Source organism: Hypanus sabinus, chromosome 19 (assembly GCF_030144855.1).
Source record: "Hypanus sabinus isolate sHypSab1 chromosome 19, sHypSab1.hap1, whole genome shotgun sequence".
In the NCBI taxonomy this organism is placed as follows: Eukaryota; Metazoa; Chordata; class Chondrichthyes; order Myliobatiformes; family Dasyatidae; genus Hypanus; species Hypanus sabinus.
Window position 1 is genome coordinate 55,955,791 of NC_082724.1, and position 23,771 is coordinate 55,979,561.

Below are 23,771 nucleotides of genomic sequence, written 5' to 3' on the forward strand. Positions count from 1 at the left end.
TATTTGCTGCCAGTGTCGAGGGACAGTTGTGTTTTAAAGAACATTACAAACTGCGTTTTCTAGAAACCTGAAATGTATGCCGGGGCAGTCTGTATCTGTGGTTTAATGCTGTGGTTTGATATTTTTGTTCCCAGCAGCTTTACGTCTTCTTAATGAATTTTAATTTATTTCCGGTAGGAGTCGATATCTTGGGAGAGTTGGGTATTGTTTCCAATAGATGCAGGGGGAGAGTATCCCTGTAAAGCCAGTAAGTGTTAGTCTATATGAGTATTGCATTGGTTGCAGAAAACAAAAAAAATGCAGATATTGGACATTGAAGCGAATAATTGCTGTAAATATTTAGTAGATCCGTCAGTTGACATTTCAAATCAATCACCCACCTCCTTGGAAACTGAAGCCATGTGCTTTGTATATCCAGTGGGTGCCGATGTCCAGGGCGAATATGAAGGTGAGAGGTTAGTTGGAAGGAGAAGCCCAAGGGAATGCTGTATGGGTTAACCATGGGTGTATCCCACTGATTCTTGGAAGATGACATGGGTCTGGGGAGCGCTCATGGGCTCCAGTGTCAGAAGGAGGTACTGCCGATGCTGAGGGAACGGCCGCAGGTCCCAGCCGGGTGGCGGATTCACTGGGCACTGCACACAGGCTCCGGCAGGGGGCGGTGTCGGCAGGAAGTGCTCTACCTGCCTATGGTGGCCCGGGCCGCCTGGCGGCGCACTCGCGGCCCCGGACCATTTGTCCGAGTTCAGTGTTTCCCGGGGAGGTTGAAGCTGGCACCGGAGCCGTATCTTGTGATCGATTAACGCGTCTCTGTTGCCGAAGGAAATTGGTCCTGGGCCTGAGGTAGGTGTGTGGGTACCGGGCTACGACAGGGGTGGTGAAAGGGGCCGGGATGGAGTCGCAAAACTGGCGGACGTGGGGAACGCCAACCCGCAGCGGCCCCTGCTGCAGACAAAGGTAGAGCGGGGAACAAAGGAGGCGGCGCCGGGCCCGAGGAGTGGACGGGTCTGGGGGTGAGGAATGGAGAGGGCCTAGACGAGAAGGAGGCGGCGGGGTGGTTTTTACAGGAAACTATTTAATAATTTGACAGGCGAGTACCAGTCCCGAGATCGCAAGAAGGGCGACGGTTAACTCCTTTCTTCCCCGAAACACTGCCAGGCGTCTTACACTCTGCTCTACCACCTTTCCTTAACCACCCACCCCGGCGTCTTCCACTCCCACCTCAGACCCTCCCGCCACCCTGCACGCTTCCTCTCCCTCACATTCCCCACAGTTCAACTACCCCTCCCGACTTCGGACACCCTCCGTCTGGCTCTCCCCCCCCCCCGCCCCCATTCCTCCCCCCCCCCCGCCCGCCCCCATTCCTCCCCCCCCCGCCCGCCCCCATTCCTCCCCCCCCCGCCCGCCCCCATTCCTCCCCCCCCCCGCCCCCATTCCTCCCCCTGTCTGGCTGGCCCTCCCCCCACCTCGGGTCTTCTACTCCCACCTCAGTCCTCACCTTCCCCACAGTTCAACTACCCCTCCCGACTGGCTCTCTGTCCCCGCCCCCATCTGGTTGGTCCTCCCCCCACCCCCCCACCTCGGGTCTTCTACTCCCACCTCAGTCCTCCCTCACCTTCCCCACAGTTCAACTACCCCTCCCGACTGGGTCTCTGTCCCCGCCCCCATCTGGTTGGTCCTCCCCCCACCCCCCCATCCCGGGTCTTCTACTCCCACCTCAGTCCTCCCACCCTCCACCCTGCGCTCTCCCGCTCCCTCACCTTCCCTAATGTCCAACTATCCACTCTTTCCCCGGCTCCCCCTCCTCCCCGCAACGCCGTTGTCCGGCCTCCACCCCAACCTGCCCCCCGGTACAGCTTCCCCTTCCTCTCTCCCAACCACCCTGTCTGCCCCCCCCCCGTCCTGTTCCCCCTCTCTCCTGCCTGTCCTGCAGGAAATTTGAGGTGTGAGGGCCAATAAATGCACCATGATTGAACGGTAGAGCAGACTTGAAGGGTCAAATGGTGCTCCCTGTGTCGTATAGTTTTATGATGTGCTGCGTGTGTTTTTGAACTTAATCTGCTGATTTATCGGCATTCTGTTTTCTTTTCAAGTATCTATATAGTGTAGCATATGTAGTACCAGAAAGTCATTGCATCTATTGATGTGAATATTTGTGTGTTACACTTGTGGGTGAATTTTCATTGATGCTGTCCATGCTATGTGTTTGAGGCACTTCAAATGACATGCAATTCATTTTTGAATTGTAGTCATTATTGTAGCATAGAAGTTGCATCCGTCTGTGTAGTAGGAACATCTTACAATGAGATTACCAGATATGGTATTTCATTGTTTGCTGAAGATGAATAAGTTTCTTCTTTGAATACTGCATTGGGCTTTTTAATGTTTATCTGGTACTTTGAAGACTCATCTCAACAATGGTTCTTCAGAGGAATAGTCTTCAGGCCTAGATCTTTTAAAAAAAACAGTAATACTAACTAAGTGTTCTATTAAATAAGCTATTTTGTGTCTACATTTGACTTTGATATTCTGGTTGAGAATCATAGGCAGAAAATAATAATTTACAGGTAGCTTACAGTCTAGAGAATTGCTACTGGGTAACAACTCAATTTGTACTCTGCCTCTCTTTTGACTCTTTGTATCTCTGTTAACAACATGAGAGCTGACACTTGATACTTTGATTTTAGGAAGACATGAAAAATGTTGTACTCTGTAATATCTGAAGATCATTATTTTACATTGTTCCCAATGGACTTTAATGGCATCCTCGTATCAGTTAATTTCTCCTTTGAATGTCTTACATAACCAAAACTGCTATTCTCTGTTCAAAGGAGATCAGAGTCAGCTTTAATATGACCAGCATATATTGCGAAATTTGTTAACTTAGCACCAGCAGTTTAATGCAGTACATTATAAATTTAGAAATCAACTGAATTACTGAAAATATATGTATATTAAACAATTAAAGTTAAAATAAGTGCAAAAACAAGTTTTAAAAAAATGAGGTAGTGTTCATGGACTCAATGTCCATTTAGAAATTGGATGGCAGAAAGGAAGAAGCTGGCATCGTGTTGAAATGTCAAAATTGGGCTACAAATTTGGCATTGGATGTCATTAGAACAGAACTCGTAAAGTACTTGGAGACCAAATAAACCCATTGATGCCATGGTGCACGCAACATTGACTGGATTCAAGCTTCTAAATCTAGACAGGCAATAAAATCAGAGTTTTGTTCATTGGTCATATGTAATTACATATAGGCACAAATGCAAAAGAACAACTTGTGACATTACAACCATGTAGTATAGAAACAGTTTTCTTAATGAAAACTAGTTATTTGAATTCTTTTACAAGAAGGAACACAATTAGAACAGTAAGCCTGCTTTTTTCCTACAAAGTGGTCAAGGTTGTCCATGCTCTAAATGGTAGTAATTGGGGTTTTCAGTAACTGAATGGTTGAAGGAAAGTAGTTGCCTGTGGATAATACTATTCATACAAATTGGATAAATGCTTTCTTGATCGTTGTACAAGAGATTTGACAAAGGTAAGCTCTGTCACAGCATTAGAGATTGAACTGAGAATTCAGTGCTGCACAGCAGATATACGCAGTTGCCATTGACCATGACTTTGGGTTATATTTGCATTGGACACTAGTGTGAATGTTTGTTGAAGTTGTGACCTGTTGGTTGGTGACAGATGCAAAGAACTTTATTTATGACATTGCCATAAGAAAAATAGCAGAAGAAACTGATCAATCAGCAATCACAGAAGCTAAACTGAGAGAGAACTACATGTTTACAAGTATTTCCATCAAATTTCACAGGCAATCTTGCAAGGTGTTACTTTTAAAAACAAGGTTTTTTTTCAAACGTGTGTTATGGACTTGCCTGTTTAAACCCAGAATAGGTGTCCTGCCGAGGGGATTTGGCCCGAAACATCAACTGTACTTTTTTCCATAGATGCTGCCAGGCTTGTGAGTTCCTCCAGCGTTTTGTGTGTGTTGCTCATGTTTATTTTGTGTATTGTGTCCATTTTGTTGACTTCTGTCTGACACGTGGTCAGATGAAGGTCCTATGGTGCTACAAATTGATTGCTAATTATTAGCTTTCCCTTTTTCTTAACTGTTTTCATTATCAATTATTTATGTCATCTTCTTAGACTTGATAGTTTACCTTCATTTAAGTCAGAGTTGATTTGCCTAGCATTTGAACTGATATTTAAGGTTTGCAATAAAGTCTGTATCGGTATTGCATAAAAACACAAAATGCTGGCAGAACTCAGCAGGCCAGACAGCATCTATGGGAGGAGGTAGTGACGATGTTTCAGGCCGAAACCCTTCAGTGACTCCTGATGAAGAGTTTCGGCCTGAAACGTCATCACTACCTCCTCCCATAGATGCTGTCTGGCCTGCTGAGTTCTGCCAGCATCTTGTGTTTTTATTTATTTCCAGCATCTGCAGATTCACTCTTGTTGCATTGGTATCACGTGTTAGTTTCATTACAAAGTGGTAAAAATCTGTAAATATTTTAGAAAAAACTGAAGTTCTGATCTTTTGTACAATAAGAGATTCTATCTAAAATCTGATGAACCAGGTAATTTGCAAAATTGTAGCTGATGATTCAGTGCTCATTTTTGCATTCTGATCCATTGTTGGCTTTTAGAATGAAGAGAAAAGAAATCAAAAGGGTGCAAGGCAACTTTGCTTTCCACAAGGTGATAACTTGATTATTTGACTCTAGTGATGATTAGTAACTTTCAATAGGCCTGAGTTTCTGGGAAGCTTTGATTTCTGCCGAAGGTCACGTCATCGATGTGGGTGGATGTTTATAAGATTTACCTATCATGCCTTTCCTTTCTGGCATTCAGGGAGTCAAACTTGTTCCAATATCCTTAACCCTTGGCTAGCCTTGAAACATTTAGTGTTTCTGTTTTTTTTCCTGTGATTCTAAAAACGTTTTAGGTTTTAATGTTAAGTGGTTCAAAGGAAATTTTCACTGTATTAACATTCTCTTGACACTGAGATTACACACAATTACACTGGCAGAGTGAAGCGAGAATTGTACCATCAAACCTGTTGCAGGCCCTGGTAGAGTGAGGTAGACTGGGAGCGGAGAGCCTGATAATGATCCACATGGCATTCTGTGCACGTAAATCATTTGGCAATTTTTTTATTGGTCCATAATACTGTGGAGCCCTGTGATACTATAGCATCTTGATTCCAGAGCAAACTACTGTTCAGCTCAAATTGAGTATTATTATACAAATCATCTTCTATCATGCTTATCTGGCACACTTGGAATAACTTGTTAAAACCATAGAGTGGTTAAGAAGGTGAATGATGTGTTGTCCTTCATTAGTCAGTGGGATTGACTTCAAGAGTTGAGAGGTAATATTGCAGCTCTGAAAGCCTGGTTAGAACACACATGAAATACTGTGTTCAGTTTTGAGCACCTTGTTATAGGAAGGATGGAGAAGCTTTAGAGAAGGTGCAGAAGAGATTCACCAGGATGCTTCATATCTTATGAGGCTAGGTTGAGCATTGCTGGGGCTTCTTTGTCTTTGGAGTAGTGGATGATGAGAGATAACTTGAAAGAAAAGTCCAAGATGATAAGCGGCATAGATCAAGTGGATATCTGACTTTTTCCCAGGCTACTATGAGGGGGCATAATTTTAACATTATTTGAGGGAAGTATAAAAGGGATGTCAGAGGTAAGTTTCTTACACAGGGTGGTGGTAGAGGCAGATACATTAAGGATACTTAAGAAATTCTTAGGCATGTGGATGATAGAAAAATTGAGGGCTACGTAGGAGGAAAGAGTTAGATTGATCTTAAAGTAGGTTAAGAGGTTGGTGCAACTTTGCGGCTGAAGGGCTTGCACTGTGTGTAATAAACCAACTAAACCATATGTCTTTGGAATATGGGAGGAAACCAAAGCACCTGGAGGAAACTTGTGTGGTCGAAGGGGAAACAAACTCCTTACAAACAGTGGCAGGAATTGAACCTGGTTGTTGGTCGTGTATTTAAGTTACACTAGCCATTACATTACCATGTTATAGTGTCATAGAACAGTACAGCACAAACAGGCTTTTCAGCCCATCTAGTCCATGCTGAACCATTTAAACTACCTACCCCATCCACCTGCCCAAACCATAACCTTTCATACCCCTACCATCCATGTACCTGTACAAACTTCTCTTAAACATTAAGATTGAGCTTGCATGCACCACTTGTGCTGGCAGTTCATTCCACATCCTCACGGCCCCCACAGTGAAGAAGTTTCCCCCTCATGTTCCCCTTAAACTTTTCACCTTTCACCCTTAACCCATGACCTCTCGTAGTCCCACCCAACCTCAGTGGAAAAAGCCTGCTTACATTTACCCTATCTATACCATTCATAATTTTGTGTCAAATTTCCTTTTAATCTTCTACATTCCAAGGAATAAAGCCCTAACCGGTTCTGGCTGCTTAACCCCTAACTTGTCCTCTTAACTGTGCTCATTCAGTTGCTTAAAACGGACTAAGTTTTGAACAGCTGGGGCACAAATCCAGGTTTAACATTTGATTAAGCTTACAATTTGTCAAGTGCAGTGAGTCCTTAAATCTGAAGGTTCATGACACTTTCGATAAATATGGTATAGAAACACAACTTCCTGAGGTAAGTGAAATTCTGCTGCAGCAGTCACCAAAACAAAAGGCACGAAGTAATAACTATAACTATGCAGAAAATCTCATCACAACAGAGGCCATCAAAGAGCTTTGTAATGTTCTAAGAATCTAGAGCTGAATAAATAGAAATCCTTTTTAGAATGTTACAAATAGGCTGTCCAGATGTGTCAGCCTGCTCCAAATTCAAAATAGCATGAGGGTACACAGGAGATCATACCTGTTGGTATCGGGGTATGTGATGTATTATACTCCAAGGCACATGTTTTTCTGTTAGTATCAAGGTATATGGCTGTAAGGTTCCTGCTTGGGCAGGTGTACACAAGGAAGTTACTGAGAATAATACAGAATATGTAGTCCAAATCTGTGGATTTGTTGCTGGTTTATATGAGGGAAATGATGGGACTAGGTGGAATAGGCAGAAGGGCTTGCTTCTGTCCTGTTGTCCTCTATGACTATGCATTAAGGACCTGGAGCTCCTGCTGATATCAGGGTACACAGTGGAGGAATTCTTGCCAACGTGAGGAACATGAAGAAACAGAGCCTCTGTCAGAAAGGCAAGCAGGAGCAGTCAGGAGAGGAGCCTTGCTCTTGGAGAGCATGAGTAGCCAGCAGCATTTAAGTGCGGGTGGGGGGGGGGGGTGGAGAAGCCCTGCAGGGCATGGAGCAAACAGTGGAGGAAATTGAGGTGAGGGGGAAGGGACAGGGGCAGGGATTGATGGTGGAACAAAGCAGAGAAGGGTGTTGAGGGATTCAGAACTGTGCCGCCAGGTCCTAATGTCCACCGCACTGAGACAGGTTAAACAAGGTCCAAGGTTCTGCTGGGTCCTAAGGTCCACCGCTTTTAGACAGGCTGAATAAAGGACTTGAGCATCTGCGTTTTTTGGTATCCGCGAGGGGCCCCAGAACCAATCCCTTGCGGAGAAGGAGGGCTGTCCAAGGTCATGTAACTGTATGAAGCTAGAGTGCATGTAAGTGCTTAGTGTAAATGTGTATATAAACTCTGAACAATAGAGTCTGCATTATAAACATCTCCTTGTCGTTGTACCGAGATGTCATTTGTCAAGCCACTGATGAACAACGACATCTCATATTTAAAGAGTCCACCCACAAGCATCTTGCACCCCTCAGAACTGGCGTGGAGACAAATCATCCCTAACCAGCAGGGATAATCCAAGAAGTGTATCTGAGTACACAGTGGAGATGAGCTGCCATTAAAGGTATTACAGAGTGCATACTGTTATGAACCCCATAACTGGGTCACTTACCAGCAAAGATAGAGAGGTCCTTTGAAGTCTGATGATACTATTTTTAACAGGATTTATCAGTAAAAATACACAAAAATAATATCAATGCAAATAAACAGATAATATACGTCATCAATACTAAATCTAAAAGTGCGGGTATAATAATAATCAATAAGAAATAAGCTCTATCGTTGTCTAGGGGATAAATGTATTGTCTGATGGAAATATAAAAGTCACTCAGTTCATGCAGGCTGCAGCCTTCGTTGGAGAGAGAGAGAGAGGGATTTTGAGAAACTTGCCAGCTTTCCTTTTATGATTTCGATCTGTCAGGAGTCCCATTGGTGTGGCCGTTCACTTGTGGCCTCTCCTTTAGCTAAAGCCGTTCTTCCGTGGCGAGGCCGCCAATCCCAGGCAAGGGAAGGACGCACACAAGCCCCCACCGGCTGTCGCTATTAAACGCTGTCACGGGATTTCTAGCATTTCTCCTGGTGCGTCTAAAGGGGTTGTTCCCCAGACCCTCTTTTATCCTTACTCACAGGGTCTCAGATGTCAGTCAGGTTGGGTTGATGCAATCCCTCAACCAGCCCATTCTGGTCGTCCCCTGAGGGCTTCAATGAATAGTACTGTACTCAATACACAATTCCGTCTCCAAGAGACAATAGCCGTTATCAGGGGTTTTTGTTTCGCTGAGGCCAGGACACATTCCAAACCTTGAGGATTCTGCCTGTTTCTCTCTCATTTCCTGTGTCCCAGACCCGAATTAATAGCGATCTTGTGATTCTCAAAAAGGGGGGGGGGGGGCCACTTTGTACCCTTCGGCCCCTCAGAGTTGTGGCACATTCGTAACAATACCAAATCGGTGAAGACAGGAAAAAAATTCTCAAGACAAAGGTCAGAGGCAGCATGATTGCACAGCAGTTAGAGACACTGTTACAGCACTGGTGGCCCAGGCTCAATACCAGCCATTGTCTGTAAGGAGTAGATATGATCTTCCCTTGACCATGCAACTTTCCTCCAGGTGCTCTAGTTCACTCCCACATTTCAAAGATGTATGAATTAGTAGGTTAATCAGTCACATCGGTGTAATTGGGTAACGTGGGCTTGTAGGGTGCTAGAGAAAGTAACAGCAGGAATCAGGTGATGGTTTTGAACATAAGATTTATTGAAAGAACTCCAATGGACAATATTTCCTTTCAGTGTTAAATGGACAAATCTGCAAATGTGAACATTTATCAATTAGAAATTACTGGCGTCCTGTGGAAGGAATTGTTTTTAAGGAATGATGGTGTGAAATGAATATTGTGCAGATTAATAAGACAAATGTGGTGAACCCAGTATTTGTGTTTCTGTGTGGAAAGCTTTGGCTGTTTAATAAATGATAAATTCAGTGACACATGTTCAGGTTGTTTTTCCAGCTTTGCTCATGGGACAGCTGAATTCTTTTTCAACAGTTTAGAATTCATCTTTACCATCTGGTCCCCTAAGTAAGCACTTCCTGCTGTTATGGCTGTGCCAAGATCTCTTAAGTGCGCCTGTGGCCCTGCTTGTAGCTAGGTTGTCTGTTCAATTGAAAAAATTGTAGATTACTTTTTCCTGTAGTTTTATTCTGTAATTTTTATAGTGTCATTCTGATTTGCCATCCTATCAGCATCAGTCCAGTCATGTTTTCCATTAAATTCTTTCCATTTGATTCCTAAAACCCCACGCCTGTCTTTCTCCCCTGACACATGATGTGCACCTCTGTTTTCCTTCCTGCTACCCTTACCTACCACTTCACTTTCATTCAATGTTATAACTGCTGAGAACTTTGCACTGTTCCAATAGTGGTTTCTTGCATGTTCCAATTTTAATTTACCATTGGTAACCATGTCTTCAGCTGCCCAATTTCCTTCCAAAATCTATGTCTACCTCTTCACCTTGAAGCCAATCATTTTACCCAAGATTTTGGTCAGTCATAATATTGTGTGTGGGGCATACAAGGAGGTGGGAGTGATATGGGAAATGGGAAGAAGCTAGGGGATTGTCCAAAGAAGAGTGAGGACATGAGGGAGACTGAGGAAGAGATGGTCAGCAAAATCAACTAAGTCCATTCAAGATTTTGTTTTATTTAAATACAGGAAATGCTTTATATTAGCTTTGTATTAGTGGTGTGCTGGGATCAGCCCACAAGTTTCATCACACATTCCAGTGCCAACATAACATGCCTACAATGCTCGGCAGAACATAACAAACAACACAACAGCAGCAGCAAAGTAAGCCCAGTTCCTCCCTCCCACCCACAAATAAACCAAAGAAAGCTTTTGTAACACTGCTCGAAAGTTATCAGAGATTTGTGTACTAAATATAAATGTTACATAAACTTTGTGCAGTGGAACTCGACAATGAGAATGAGTCCAGAGTTAAGAATAAGCGTAGTATCGATGATATATGTAACATGTTATAAAGCTTTTGGTAGAGAAATTTGACAAGGCTCTGCTAAGTGAGTTGTAGTTATTCTCTGACTGTCACTGTTTCCCATGCAAGCTGCAAGGTTTGAATGTACTTTGTGGAAACCTAATATCCATGGCCAGGAGTTGTATCATCAGAGTGAATCACAAGTTGAACTTGATTTATTTGGAATGGCTGTTTCCTTTGACTGGGAGTTCTGGCATTAATGGCTGTTGGTTATATTTATTGAATAATTTTGTAACTGCCCAGGTTGTTGTTGTGGAGTACGTGTATATATTACATTTTCAAATGTTCATCAAAATAGCTATGATGTGAGCAAATTAAATTGCAGAAAAGGGCCATTCATTTCATTCTGCCTGCTGATCGAAATTGCATCCCATTTAGTTCTGCTCCCACTCTTTTCTCAAAGCTCTTCAGTTTTCCTTTAAGATGTTTATCATTGGGGTTTTAATTTTAGTGTAAAATTTCCAAATAGGGCTTCTGAAATGTTACTTTTATTTTTTTTCATATATTCTGTACAGGCTTGTAAACCCTGTATGATTGGCTTTTACATTTTCCTTTCTGAATACTATATGTGAAATCTTTCTCTGTATAGGGTGGATTCTGGTTGATTGGGCCATCGGTTAATCGGAGCAGTCGCCAATTAACCAGTTGATTAATTGGATTAATCAGTCCTGAAGAAGGGTCTTGGCCCGAAACAGCGACTGTTTATTCACTTCCATAGTTGCTGCCTAATTTTCTGAGTTCCTCCAGCATTTGTCTGTGTGTTGCTTTGGATTTCCAGCATCTGCAGAATTTCTTGTGTTGATTAGCTGCTTATTTGGGAGAACTCTTAAAGAACAAAAAGTAATCAAGAAAATATCTGGAATTTCCCTTTGTTTATTTGGGACACTGTGCCACTTATTTGAGACAGCAAATTGTTGCTAAGTAGTTTCTAACTACCGTCAGTCACATGCACTTGTGTGGTCATTAGATACTATACCATGCTTAGAGCACAAAATTTTTAAATGGCATCAGTTGTGTATGCTTGTGTTCAAAAGCAGCGATTTTTGTCACTGATGATTGGCACTTCCGAATAACGAATTTCTGTATCCAAAAAAGTACGTTCAATCCTTTATACAAAACCAGCAAAGACGAACGACTTTACAGCAATTTTTAAAATACCTAACAAAACTAAATTAGTGATATAACGGTCTAATAATGATCTCAGTGATATGAAGAAAGTGAGCGCTTCAATTAATGCATTAACATATTCAATCAAATTTAGTGATCTAGTTCATGTAATTAAATGCAGTTAGCGATCAACACAAAGTACCATTCCCCGTGGCTCACCCCTGTAAGTTAGACCAGACAAAGCAGGAATACATAATTGTACTTATTTGCTTCTACTACACCCCAACCCATGTGACAAATCACCATAATAAACACGCCACAATGTACAATACAGACAGAAAATAGATACATGGCTCCTACGACAACGTTATTTAAGTTCAAATCATAGAACAGTTTCACTATAGAATTTGTAGATCGTGTGCCAAGGCATAATCGTATCAGCCTAGGTCAATTATTTCAGTTAAATTGTGTTTGCAGAGACCAAATGTTGATGTATATCATTGATGGAGTTAATAAGCCAAAATTAACCCATTTTGCAAGTCTTATTAAAGACTTAAAAAAATGTCAGGCGAATACAAAATTTTAAAGCTAAACAATTCAATCCTATTTTCAAATTTTCAAGTTAAAGTTGAATCTGATTTCAGCACTCTTGCAGGCAATGGAAACAAAATTATAATCCTCACTGATTAGGAATTTTTTTTCCCATCATCTGCCCAGTTTTTTAGTTACCTTAATTGTGTCTTTCAAATAGAGACAAGTTCCCCCCCCCCCCACCCCGTTACCTTAAAGAGTGAGAGGTTTTATCCTTCCAATGCTGAACCCTGAGTGAGTGACTTGCTTAAGGTTGTTGTAGCTGGGGATGGTAATAGGGACAACTTCCCACTACGTATTAAATGCTCCTGATGGTGCGTGCCTCAATAGCTCTGACAACCAAGTCCACTTCCTAGCTTTCATGTGTGGCTTAGCTTCTAAGCCCGGCGGAACAGTTTCTATTGATAGAAGGGGCAAAGGTGGGTTACTGGAGCCTTAAAACCAGGTTGCTTCAGGCAGGTGGGCCCGTCAGGCATGGTTGGTAGCTCATCTATGAGAAAGAAAACTGATCTCAAATCTCTGCTGTCTTGCAGCTATGCCCAGTCATGGGGAAGGCTTATGGGTAAACCCTGAGGGGGGAAAAATCCTGAGATGGAGTCCCTAAAGCAGTGCTACATTGAATTCAATCCTTACTGGCAACTCCTGAGGCACTGCTGGTACCAAATTGTATCAGTCTGCTGTTCCTTTGGGTTTGTCAGAGAAGAGGAGCTTGGTATATGGGCAATAGATTGCTCTCCATATTGTACTGAGGAGGCTTGTGCATCTAGACAATAGACAGTAGGTGCAGGAGTAGGCCATTCGGCCCTTCTAGCCAGCACCGCTGTTCACTGTGATCATGGCTGATCATACACAATCAGTACCCCGTTCCTGCCCTCTCCCCATATCCCTTGACCCCGCTATCTATAAGAGCTCAATCTATCTCTCTCTTGAATGCATCCAGAGACTTGGCCTCCACTGCCTTCTGGGGCAGAGCATTCCACATATCCACCACTCTGGGTGAAAAAGTTTTTTGTATCTCTGTTCTAAATGGCCTACCCCTTATTCTTAAACTGTGGCCTCTAATTCTGGACTCACCCATCAGCAGGAACATGCTTCCTGCCTCCAGTGTGTCCAATCCCTTAATAATCTTATATGTTTCAATCAGATCCCCTCTCGTCTTTCTAAATTCCGGTATATACAAGCCCAGTCACTCCAATCTTTCAACATATGACAGTCCCGCCATTCCGGGAATTAATCTTGTGAACCTCCGCTGCACTCCTTCAATAGCAAGAATGTCCTTTCTCAAATTTGGAGACCAAAACTGCACACAATACTCCAGGTGGGATCTCATCAGGGCCCTGTACAGCTGCAGAAGGACCTCTTTACTCCTATACTCAGTTCCTCTTGTTATAAAAGCCAGCATGCCATTAGCTTTCTTCACTGCCTGCTGTACCTGCATGCTTGTTTTCACTGACTGATGTGCAAGATAGATGTACTAGATAGATAGGATGCGATATCCGTGCTTGACCCTGACCGACAAAGGCCTCATTCACTCACAGAGCCAGTTCAGTGCTGTATATTAAATTTAAGTAATATGATTCAGCAACAGCTGTAGGATACCTTGCTGTTCAAGCCTCCTTTACCATTCATTAAGGTTGTGGTCTGCCTTCTTTCTACCTCTGTGCCATTTTTCTGTGGTGTCCCCACATGATCTCTTAAATCACCTTGTTGAATGAATTCAATAATAGCACCCTTTGGGCTAAAGAATTCCAAAAATTCAAATTTCTCCACATCTCCTAAATGTCGTTTTCCTTATTCCGAGACAGTAATCCTTGGTTCAAAACTCCTCAGTCCGAAGAGTCAGCTAGCCTGTAAGAACTTTTTAAGTTCAAGGTCTCCTCTCATTCTTACAAACTCTAGAGAACAAGCTTAGCCTACCAAATCTCTCCTTTTGTGACATGCTTGTCGTTCTGGAATCAGCCGATGAAATCTTTGCTGAGCTTGCTCTCTGGCATGTATATCTTATTTTTAGGTAAAGAAATCAAGTGGTACTTGATGCTCCAGGTGCAGCTTCGCTAAGGCCCCATGTAATTACATCCTGCTGTAATAAAGGCAAAATGACAGGTTCCATTCACTTATTGTCTTTAAATAATGACAGGTTGTTCTTTGACACCACCTCTAAATACTGATACATTCCATCTCTTACGATAACTTAAAAAGTGACGGATTCCACCCTTTGCAGTATATTGATAATGACAGGTTTCACCCCATAGACTACTGTTAAATGACAGGTTCCACTCCTTTCGATACCGTTATATTGTGATAAGTAGCGTCGTTTAATATACGTGACCAGTTTCACCAAACGAAGACAGTTTCACATCTTTCAATAATGTTAAATTGTGGAGCAGTCTATCCCTTTCAAATTTACAGATGTTTCAGAGGCTTCTCCTTCCCTTTTCCATTTGATAACCTTAGCTTCATTTCCAAGATTGGAGAATAATAGTATAAAACAGTTAAAATAACTTATTACTTTCTTTAGCTCTAAAGCTGTAGAGTAAATTCTTTTGGATGAGCTGCTCTGGGGTTGTTCTTAATTGAAAGATGTGAATTTAGTAAAGCATTAAAGAAAGTATTTTTTCTATAATTTTTCTATCACACGCCAGATTGCAATTGGCCTTTGGAAGGTCTACTTCCTTAACAGTCATAGCAAGAGTTATTCTTGCTGCTGTAAGACTATTCAAAGATCTAAAAATGCAAGATGTTGCCATCAATTAATAGCAATGTCCTGCAGACAGGGCACAAAACTACTTCTTTTAAATATGCTTCTACTAATCTGTGTGCGATTGAAGCCTGTCATTCACACTTTCTTAATGTGTTGGGGCTTTTGCTGTCTCTGAGGGTATTCGGCATGGTTGAGAATGGAGTACGTGGTCTAATTGTGGAGCATGAACCCATGATTGGCTCCATTACTCTCCGATCTCACCAATTAAAGAGTCACACAAGATTGAAATCAATGAAGATAAGAGCAAAAGGTGAGTAGGTGTTCAGTGCAGTCTGCCTGTGTTTGATCTGTCTCCCTGTTGTGTAAGAAGGTTCAGGGGTCTTGGGTGTGAGCAAGGCTTGATCAGCATGGCTTGTGGATAATACTCATTTTTAGAGGACTCTGCAGTTCATGTTACTTATGTTTCTGGTTATACTTTTATTGCTATTTTGCACAATTTTGATCAGGGCACTTATGGCCTGTAGTCAATGAACAACACAGCGCTGAATTGAACTGAACTACACTGAACATTACTAGACTGTATTAAGGACTTTGCAGTTTGATATTTCATATTCTATGTGTTACTCACTTTTTGCTGTCTATGTGATTTTTTTTCAGGAACTGGGTATTTGATGTTTTCTATGAACGGGTTCCATGATGTTTTTGTTTCATGACTGTCTGGGAAGATGAATCTGAGTTGTATACTGCATCCATACTTTTGATAATAAATGTACTTTGAATCTTTGTTATTGTTTCATCTTGCATTACCTCAATGCACTGTGCAATGGGATCTGATTTGTATGAACAGTATGCAAGACAAACTTTTCTTGACTTCATACAACTTTACTCACCTCAACTCTGAACTGATTCCATGGCTGCAGACTCCCTTTCAAGGACTGTAACTCATGATTTCTGCATTATTTGTTTAATTTTATATGCACAAATTGTCTATTGTACATCCATTGTTTGAGCAATAGACCAACTCTAATAACACTGATCAACAAGCTTTGGAGAAACATATTAACTTCTATTGAATATAATGTGTTTAATTGCATAACAATACTGACGCTTTCCCTAGTTTTCATTCCATTGGTTTGTGGTTCTCACCTTCAGCCTTTTGGCATCCTGTTAGCCAGCTCTGTTTCAGTTTCACTTGTTGCCCATTTAAGGCCAGAGAAATCAAAAATGTAACCAAAGATGGAAGGATGGAAGGAGACTTTAGAAGACACAATCACAGGATCTTATGGCAACATGTCTTTGATGACTACTGTGTTGCCAGATCTGTCCTTCTCATCCATGCAGTTTTTCCTCCTTCAGGAAATTATATCAATTTTTACAGCTACTTTTCATGACCTACTACAGTGAAGGAGTTCCCTGCTTGAACCTCTTAAGTCTGTGTCCTCTTGTTACTGACTGTTATGAAGAATTGCTGCTCCAGAGTGCCCGTTGATTCTGTGTTTTGAATTGTACCATCATAATCCTTTTAAATGTTACCTCACATACCATAAGTACACTTGAAATATTAATGTATTAAATTATATACTTAAGGTGGTCCCAGAACATAAGAAGCATAATTTAAAATCCAAATATTTTTGAGCTTTCCAACTTCAAGGAATTGCCTTGAATGTAGCTGTGAATTACCCATGGCAATTAAGGTATCATGAGAGTTGCTTTCAGATCACAAGTCAACATTTATAGTATAGATGATGAATTTTTTCAATAGGACCATTTTAATCCAATTTCCTGGTGGTGTGCTGCTTTTTTATATACTATGTTAATGCAGAACTACTGTGTAAAAACAGGTGTAAACATGACAACAGACGCTTCGTCATAATTAAGTGTCCCTGAGTCAGGAAGTCAGGAATTCAAACCCTACTGCAGCTGGTAATCTATGCTTTCATTTCAGTTGAATGTTGAGGAAGTGTTCAATTAGGGGAGGTTGTTTTGTTTGCTCCTGTCCTTTGGGAACTATCAGTGAATTAATGACTGCTTTGGACTGCTGGGAAAATAAAATGATTCAAATGTTTCCCTGCTAATCAGATGCTTGTAGGATAGGTTTGCCCAAGTTTCTTACCAGCAGAATTTCAAATTGATTTTATCACAAAGGCCCTTGGACTCTAATGCACACAGTAGTAGGCCCTGGGTGTCTGCCAGTGCTTAATCTGAAGTTTCAGACCTGTCTCTACTGGCTGAGTAGATCGCAAATCTGTAAATAGTCCCAAGAATACAAGAGGTTATGGAGGACACCCATTTAAAATTCAAGATCCGTTCTCTTATTCATTTAATTAATACTGTTCAATGAAAAATATTTTGAAATAAACTAATCTGGAATATCCAGTCACAAGAGTGGATGCAAATGGACACTTTAAATGTGATAATCAGTCAGTATCTCCATATTCCTTGAATGAAGCATGTAGGGGATGACCAGGCCATGATAATTGAGAACAGGTTTTCCTCATGAGGAACCTTTGGTATTCACTCATCAATTTGTTAACTCCACTAGCTAACTTCAAGATCTACAAGGCAATTGAGCCGTCTATACTTCAATAAAATTTTTTCCATGTTCTAGCGAAGTACACGCAATCCTTAAATCTCTTATTGAAAAAGTTTCTCAATCTGAATATAAACATCTACGACTTCAAGGTAGAGAATTCTAGAGATTTACAGTCCTCTAATAAATACATCTTCTAATAAATAAATACATTCTTAAAGGATGATTTTATTCAGTGCTCCAGTTGGTAAAATCCCACCAGTCAGGAAACCAGTCTCAATCCTTCTCCAACACTAATGTTTTGATAAAATTGGCACTCTCTTCCTAAACTCCATTGTGTAACACATTTTATTTGCATTGTTATATAGATTATAAAGAACTATTGGCCCACCAGCAAGCCTGATGGCACACCTGTAGGTCCAGCCTGAAAATTACCTTTTTATTTCCTTACTTTAGGTACAGTGCAGCTTATGTATCAAATGTTCTTTTGAAAATCCAGATCTGCTACATTCCTTAGCTATCTTCTTGACTATCAAAAAGAAACATTTTTCCATGTAATCATGATGACTGTACCAGACAAAGCTATATGGACTCATAATCTTTAGTTTAATGGGGCATATTGAGAAAATGGCTGGTGAAGTTTATGAGACACTGGGATTGCTAAATTGAGGCATAGAGTACAAGAACAGGAATGTTATGTTGAATTTGAGGGAAACTGATTGGGTTTCGAGTTTTGCATCCAATTCTGGTCAGCGTACCGGTACAGTTTAATACATATTTGATTATTGACACTGGTTCTGGTGTTAGGTCACACGTCTGAACTGTTAACTCTTTTTGTCTTCCACAATGCTACCTGACCTGCATTTACAGCAAATTTTATTAGATTTAAGAACTTGCAGCTTTTGTTTTTTCAAAGGGGTTATTCTCAAAGATTCAAAGTGCATTTATTATCAATGTATGTCTGCTGTATCTATTTTTGGTTTCTTATTAATAATTAGTATTAAGTTTGTTCAAACTCCGAAGTTTTCAAATTATGTCCTAGAAAACGTCAGTGCAACTTTGTTTTCTATGTAAAGCACATCAATATTGTTTGACAGCTGCTTATGGTCCATTCTGTCACATTTCTTCCATACATGGAGAATGACAGTATGTGTGCCAGGCATCAAAAAGAGCAACTTCCCCCTTTGATTGCTATCTACCATACAGTCAGTGGTTGCCACATGATGAGCTTCAACTGTAATGAGGATGTATTCAATTGATTATTTCCCTCTGTATACTGAGATTATTTTTTTTATATATTGCACCTGGAAACCACACAGAGTCGTAGAACTCTTCTGCACAGAAACAGCCCCTTCGGCCCATGTAGTCAATGCCAAGCCATTATGCTGTCTAGTCTCGTCGCCCTGCACCCAGACCATATCCCTCCATACCCCTCCTGTCCACATACCTATCCAAATTTCTCTTAAATGATGAAATTATCCACCACTTCCACTGGCAGCCCATTCCACATTCTCACCAGCCTCTGAGTTCAAAGGTTCATTTATTATCAAAGCATGTATCCATGTACAACTCTGAAATTTGTCTTCTCCAGATATCCATGAAACAAAGAAAGAACGTGAAAGTCTTTGAGAAACATCAAAGCCCCCCCCCCCTCACACAACAAAACAGAAAAGGAATGGCGATTAAAAAACACAGAATATAAAAAACCATATTTCTGAAAAAGTCCACAGTCCATAAATGTAATAGTCCAAACCAAAAATACAGAAGCACGATATCATCAGCATTCATCGAAAGGGAGGGACACCACATCAGGCAGAGGCTAACCTGCCTACCATAGTGACCCACACAGCCAATCTTCTCTGGCAGCGATCAAAAGAAAGGCAGTCAGTGCTGAACTCCTGCTTGCCTTCCACGTTGTCTAAATCTTCCTCAGCGCTTTAATTATTGATTGATGGACGCTTTAACTGGTGAAATGGAGTCGAACATCGGCTCACGCCCCCTTTCAAAGTTTCTTTACATCGAGGTTCTCTGATTACGTGATCGCTTCCCAGAATCTTCTCGGAGACAGCGAAACACTGGGTCACTCATACAGTCTCCAAACTGTAAATCGTGGGCTCTATCAGTTGCAGAAACACACTTAAGGTGAAAAACAGATGTAAAGGAAGCAAAAATGACATTTTTGTAAACTATCTGGAAGATGTCGACAGAAGGAGTGTTGTGCGCTGGTGCCATCTTGACCGGAGTGAAGAGGCTCACCCTCCTTTTAAAAATTTCACCTTTCACCCTTAATCTATGACCTGTAGTTCTAGTTTCACCCAACCTCAGTGGAAAAAGCTTGGATGACTGAGACCCTCCATAGACATGTTTTTAAATCTAATTTTACTTGACAGTAGATGGATCTTTAGAGAATTTTGAAATAGTTCTTTAAACTCCTCTTAGTTTTCACCTACTGAATTCTTTAAAGTATCTTTCTTCTAGCTTAATTTAACTTATTTACTCTTCTGTCCTACATAATTGGCTTTATTAAAATTCAGTTCTGTATTCTGACTTAAATGGCATACTGTGATCAATTTTCTCTAGAGGAGATCCCTTCCTCACTAACTACACAATGTGGATAAAAATTGCCTTCTCCCTTGGTTGGCTCGATAATGTATTGCTTTGAAAACGAAAATCAGAAAAACATACTGCTGATGCTATAACCGTAAGACAAACAGAAAAAGCAGGAGATTCTCAGCAGGTCATTCAGGATCTGTGGAAAGAGAAGCAGAGCTGATGTTTTAGGTTTTGACAAAGGTTCTTCAACCAAAAATATTACTTCTGTTTCCCTTTCCATGGATGTTTATTTTTTATTTAGAGACACAACATGGAACAGGCCCTTCAACAGCAGCTCATCTATTTTATGCTAGCCTAATGACAGGGCATTTGCAATGACCAATTAACCTACACCTTTGGATTATGGAAGGAAAGTGAAGCATCTGGAAGAAACCCATGCGGCTCACAGATGGCGCTGGCATTGAACTCCAGAACATCCTGAGCTGTAATACTGTCACTGTGCTACCATGGCACTGTCTAACCTGCTGAGCATTTCCATCAGTTGTGTGTGCGCGTGCAAACTACTTTGTTCATATTCTTTATTCTACTGCAGTAAAGTTTACCAGATTCAAATAATCTTTACTTCACGCTCCTCTTAATTCTATTAGGTTTGTCTTTTCAAATATATTAATTAGGCCAGCTCTTGACTTTTCTAAACTTGAGGAATAGTTAGCCGATTATTTAAAATTCATTCTGTTTCATTCCTGGTGAATCTGTACTGACCCTTGTCTCAGATCAGACTTGATTTCCAGAATCTGAACAAAGTTGTGTACAAACAAATTTATCATTTTCCTGTTTTTGACTTCAAACCCCTTGGTACAAGGTCTGACTGAAAGAAAAGGTATTTGTAACAATTGATTTATGTTATGACCCTGTGGATATATATTTTTATAAAGATACTACTTTTATACTCTGAAATTTTCATTTAATATATTTGTGACATGTCATTTTTTTTGGATTGTTCCTTCATTGCAAATAGTCTGCTTCGACCGTCAAGTTGTGTTGAATAGGAATAGTTTCAACCCTAATGGAAGGCACAATATCTAAATTGGCCTGGGACTGTTCCAACTACCATTCTAGCTAAGAATTTTACTTGAATCCCTGTTTTAATTTGTTATGCAACCCTAAAGATGCCGGCATAGTCCACATCTACAAGAGGAAAGGCAACCGAGGCATCTCCCTTCTGTCCACAGCTGGGAAGATCTTGGCTCGCGTCCTGCTTAATCGCCTTCTCCAACACCTTGAGCAAGGTCTCCTCCCAGAAAGCCATTGTGGCTTCCCTGCAGAGCGTGGAACTGTCGACATGATATTTGCTGCATGCCAACTCCAGGAAAAATGTCAGGAGCAGCACAGTGGCCTTTTTATGACCTTCGTCGATCTGACCAAGGCAGTTGATACGGTCAGCAGAGATGGAAGATAATGGAAAAGTTTGGCTGCCCTAGCAGGTTCATAATGATTGTTCGGCAGTTCCACGATGGCATGATGGTGACAAGTCAGAAGCCTTGCCAGTGACGAATGGTGTGAAGCAAGGATGCGTTCTCGCCCCTACACTCTTTAGCATGGTCTTCTCTGCTATTCTGAATGATGCCTTCCATGATTGTTAGGATGGTATACATGTCAGATACAGGACTGGCGGTGGGCTATTCAGCCTCCGGCGTCTACAGGCTGTTACAAGGGTAAAGGAGACCGTCGTCAGAGACCTCTTATTCGCTGATGATTGCACCCTCAATGCCAGCACAAAGCAGAAGATGCAGCGAGAAATGGACTGCTTGCTTTGGACTTACAAGCAGCACCAAAAAGACCGAAGTTATGTACCAGCCTGCACCCGGAAAGCCCTACCAGGAACCACACATCACAGTAAAGGGGCAGAAGCTACTGGCAGTCGACAGCTTTACTTATCTGGGCAGTACTGTATCACGAGCGGTGAACATAGATGCCGAGATCAGCAACAGAATTGCCAAAGTCAGTGCTGTCTTTGGGAGACTCCGTGAGAATGTATGGGAGCGGAGAGCACTCAGCCTTACTACCAAGCTGAAGGTCTACCAAGCAGTGGTTCTCACCACCCTCCTCTATGCCAGCGAGACCTGGACTGTCTACAGCAGACACGCTAAACAGCTCAACCACTTCCACTTGAGCTGCCTCCACAGACTTCTCCACGTCCGATGGCAGGACAAAGTCCCAGACACAGAGGTCCTGGAGCGGGCTACCACCCACAGCGTCTACAACCTCCTACAGAAAGCCCAAGCCAGATGGGCTGGCCATGTTGTCAGGATGTCTGACAGTCAACTACCAAAACAGCTGCTGTATGGAGAGCTGAGCCAGGGCAAGCGGTCAGTTGGAGGGCAGAAGAAATGTTTCAAAGACTGTCTCAAAGTGTCCCTCAAAGACCTCAACATCAATCCCAGTAGCTGTGAATCGCTTGCTCTGGACCGCCCAGCCTGGTGGAGCAGGACCACTAAAGGAGTGTATGCAGCAGAAATCAGACGCACCGCAGAGGCTCAGAGGAAATGCGCCGTGCGCTACGCACGAACTACCTCCACTTCAGCACCTACCCTTGTGTGTTCCACATGTGGGTGAGCTTTCAGGGCCTGGATTGGCCTCACCAGTCACCAACCCTCCACCTGACAGAAGTCGTGGTCGTCATCGACTCCGAAGGACGAACAACAACAACTACAACACATAAATCACAATGAATGCTTCTGAGTTGTTTTGATTTTACATTATTCTGGTTCAAGTCCATTTTAGTTTCCAATATCCACAATTCTCTCATAAAAAGGCATCAGTGATACTATCATTTTAATGTTAGGGCAGGTATTTCATTGTCTTTGTCAGAGGTTGTTTTATCCTGTGATTTTTTTTGAATTTTTATCTCCATTTGTTTTGTGTCAGTTGTCACTTGATTTTGGTCACAGATGATGTCTTTTTTGTTTTGTAGTTTTTACATCGTTTTTGCTTCTGCAAGTTGAACATTCCCACAAGCCTGCCTTTATTTTGCCATTTTCACGTTCCTTATCTTTCACTTGTGTTCCTTAGTCCCTGATTAGAGAGAGGCTTCAGTCTATTGATGAGAGCATGATCTGACCTAGTTGGACAATCTACAAAGTTTCAGGAATGCACTTAACTAAATCTGCCCCTAGCACAAAGACTCCTAGTCAATATTGGAAAAGTTAAAAGTCACCCACTACAATAACCCTCTTGTTTTTTCACATCTTTCATTGATCTGCCAATTTCTTCCTCTAGCTCTTGCTGACTAGTGGGGAGGCCCATAGTGTAACCCCATCATAGTGATTGCACCTTTCATATTGCTGAGTATACATATGTCAACCTCTCCTATTGGTAGAATTATTATCTAGTAAAGAATTTTAAATAGCAGTGGTTTCCTGCAATGGTGTATTTCTCAGCTTTCATCATCTAATATTTTGCCACCACCATATTTGTAGCAACACACACAAAATGCTGGAGGAACTCAGCAGACTAGACAGCATCTATGGAATGAGCAAATAGTTGACATTTTGGGCTGACACACTTCATCTGGATTTGTGTCCATTTTTCTAGAACTTAATTCTGCTTGACGATAATGTAATAAACCGCATTGACATTATGCACCAGCATCTTTTGAGGTATTTTCTTCATTGTTAAGATCATTTGATTTCTTGTTATTTATTTTCCTCAATCACCAACCTTGCTGTACTTGTTCCATGAGTAACTAGGGTTCATACTACATTAGATTTCCCCACATTATATTTGTGATTTTTAAAGTTTGATCTTTAAACTGATGTTCTTTTCTCAATGTGGTTAATGTTCCTACACCAATCCCTGATTGTGATACAGGTGTCCCCCATTTTTCAAACATTCGCTCTGCGACACCTCGCTGTTACGAAGGAC

General features: G+C 41.6%; 1 protein-coding gene across 2 annotated transcripts in view; it reads left to right on the forward strand.

Moving 5' to 3' along the window:
* Window positions 1-720: 720 nt before the first annotated feature.
* The window catches only part of rad54l2 (RAD54 like 2), a 202,173-nt gene continuing 179,122 nt past the window's right edge, over window positions 721-23,771 (forward strand). For both annotated transcript variants that reach the window (XM_059944447.1, XM_059944448.1), the window contains exon 1: window positions 721-843. The gene's annotated coding sequence lies outside the window, so the exon portion shown is untranslated. The remainder of the gene's footprint in view (window positions 844-23,771) is intronic.